Consider the following 3341-nt stretch of genomic DNA (forward strand, 5'->3'; position numbering starts at 1 on the left):
CACATATGATTATTAATATATTATAAGTTATAATATATTAATATGAAGTCATGTTATTTAATTAGTCTTAGTCTTAAATTAATTATGAATTAATTTAGATATTAAAAGGAAGACTAATTAAATTGTGGGCTATTATATTTTATATAGTGTGGGCTAATACTCATTAGTTAATAGGCTAGGGTTATATAGAAGTCCATGGATGATCCATGGAGCTTTTAACCCATGGATCCTTGGAAAAGGAAAGGTCATGGGTTATTAGGGTTTCACCCTAATCATGTACACTATATAAGCATGCTTATGTTGCATGAAATAGCCACTAGTGGAACTAGTATGTGTGTTTGTGTGTGACCGATTTTATAAGTGTGTATACACTCTCTCAAAGTTTTCCAAGAGTTTGTGGTGATTTGTGATTCCATTTGAGGCATTCACACTATTGGTGCTTGGCCCTCAAACTTCTTAGGAATCAAACTCATCATCAAAAGGTATGTAATCTCATCTAATTCTTTTATGTTTAAAAGTACCCCATGCCATGTTAGATAGGTTATGAACCTTGGAAAATTATTATTTTGCATGTATTTAGACAAACATAGATCCAAAGTTTATTAGGGTTGCATGCACACTTAGGAAGTGTTAGATTGCTCAAAACCCAACAGTGGTATCAGAGCCTAGGCTTGTTTTCTTGAATACTTGATGCAAATTGCTGAAAATCGAAGTTTATGTGCTGTGTGCACAGCAGAATCGTCGAGTCCATGAAGGGACTCGACGAGTCCAAGACAAAATTCATCCAACTCGGCGAGTTGGTTCATGCACTCGACGAGTTGGACCCCAGACAGCATATCTTCAAGTTTTGGTGCTGGAATTGGTCTAGAATCATTACCTTAAACTGTTTTGATCTTATAAAACCTGTTTTTGATGTGGTAATGATGATGGTGGACCAATTTCAAAGTTATAATCAAAATTTCAAGTTTATATGTGTTCATATGATTCTTGAAACTGTTGATGTGGATGTTCATGTTCATATGAGTTTTGTTAGATCATAGGAATTATTTGCAAATTGTTTGTTAGTTAATTCGTGATCTTAATGTGTTTTAATGGAATTCATAATTTGTCCTCAAGTTATGGAATTCCAAAAGTTTTTCTTTTAAATGTTTTTTTAAGAAGTCATAAGTTACACTTTTGAAGAGTTTTTCTATTAAATACTTTTATGGACTCCATAACTTGTCCTCAAGTTATGGATTTCCAAGAGACTCTTTATTAAAAGCTTTAAAACACTTAATTAAAACTCATAAGTTATGAATATCCAAAAGTTTATGAATTGTTCAAAACTTACCCTCAAGTTTTGGAATTTGTAAAGTCTCACACAAACTTTAATTCCATACCCTAGAAGTTTTAAAAGTTAAAATTCTACCCTTATACTATTATAAGATTAATGGTTAATTATTATATATATGTATAAGAACAAGTCGTTTTACCGTTAGTAGGCCTCATTCACGAAGCCGGTCTATAAGGTGGGTATAAGGTTGTTGCCTATAAAATGGCGACTTAATGGGTATATACTCTCACCCACCGCTTGCTTGATCGGTGGAGGGTCGTTAGCCGAACGGGTAGGACAATGACTTTAAATTCTCATTAAAAGTATAATGAATATTATAAAGTAACTAAATATTTTTTATTTAATTCCCAATCTTAGTTACTTTAGGAAAAATGTGAATTTGGTGCTAGCCCATGGAATTCACACTTTGTACCTTACCAAGTTGTTGGTGGAGCATGTGTGGTTAACCGGCACACCAACTTGGACTAGTAAGGATCACGAAGGGTGACTTAATGTTTTTCATAGATCAATGGAGCGTGTGTGGTTAACCGGCACATTGATTAGGTGATAATGTTAAGGGTACCAAGTGAATTGGTATGGTTATTCACACCTTGTTTTGTGATCCTCGGCATCCCAGCCACAAAATTTGAGAGGGCACACTCGAGATTGAAACATGCCATTGAAAAGTTCAATGAATCTCAAAAGATCTAGGAATTTCAAATCCAATTAAAACCTAATAAATTATTTCGTTTTTCATGGTGGAAATTGGTGAATCGTCATTCGCCTACCTTCAAATATTCTATAGCTTGGATTACGGCATCCCTCTTCCAAGTTACAAAATATTGTGTTGGGTCCTAGCCTTAATATTTCATATTGGGTGTTATATTAAGGATTTTGAATCAACTAACTTGATTTTCTCCCATTATAGATGTCTGGTTCAGACAACTATGATCTTCCCAAATCTCTTGAAGATGGTGTCCCTCAACATCATGCTTCACTTCCTCCGCCTCCTCCAATTATTCTCCCTCACCCACAAGTTCTTGAAAAGTTTAAAGTCACTCAATCCATATTGGCAAGCATAGTCTATGTGTGCTCACATCTTGGAGATAAAGTCACATATTGACAAGCCGGGAGAGTTGGGTGTCAATGTCTCATGAAAGTTGGATGTTCAATCACTTTCTTAGTAACATAGTGAGTCTCTTTGGGACTACTATGAGACAGACTATGACATGACCCTTAATGATGTTATCTATTTGCTTGGTGTTGTGGAATCAGCAACGATTTGGAACACCAGTAAAGCAAATCTTATTAGAAGATCAACTTCCCAAACCTTAAATGGACATTGGCAATGATAGCATTGGATATCTAGAAAAGCATTTCTCTTCCCAATGGAAAGGGATCGGCCATAGTCAACTCGGTTGACCAAATGGTAAAGAGAAAGGTTGAGTCTGAGATAGTCTCATGTGCCATTACCAAAGGGTCTATATGTTTTATTGCCAAAGGCAGGGGCATTGGTTGTGAAGCTGCCATATTTACCTGAAAGGTCATAAGATTGATCAAGTTAAAAAATTTGACTCTACTTCAGTTAAAGTCCACTGAATAACTCTATTAAGTTCCTATTTGGAGATTCTTATTACATAATGTGAATGGGTCACATGCTTATGTTTTAAGAATCAAAGAAAAGATAGGAAGCTTAAAGTAAGTATATGTTGATTCTGATTGCGAAGGTGGGTTTCGATCGCATGGTTCGGTAATCAGAATTTTGAGCTATTGCTTAAGAGTTATAATATATTGCTTAGGAATAGATAACAACCAAGTTTTCATGTGGATTGTAAGGATAAGTTTTTCCGCAAAGTTTAAAAAAAAAGAAAAAAAAGGGGTTTTAATTTTATTTATTTTAAAAAAAATATCCTTACAATGGCATCTGTGGAAAATTGTTGCTTATATGTTTCCAGTAATAGCAATATTGGAAAGTGGATTTGACTCTTTCATTTGTGGTAGAGTCTGAATTTACCAAATGAAGAAAGTT

Source organism: Lactuca saligna, chromosome 5, assembly GCF_052625555.1.
Source record: "Lactuca saligna cultivar CGN05327 chromosome 5, ASM5262555v1, whole genome shotgun sequence".
In the NCBI taxonomy this organism is placed as follows: Eukaryota; Viridiplantae; Streptophyta; class Magnoliopsida; order Asterales; family Asteraceae; genus Lactuca; species Lactuca saligna.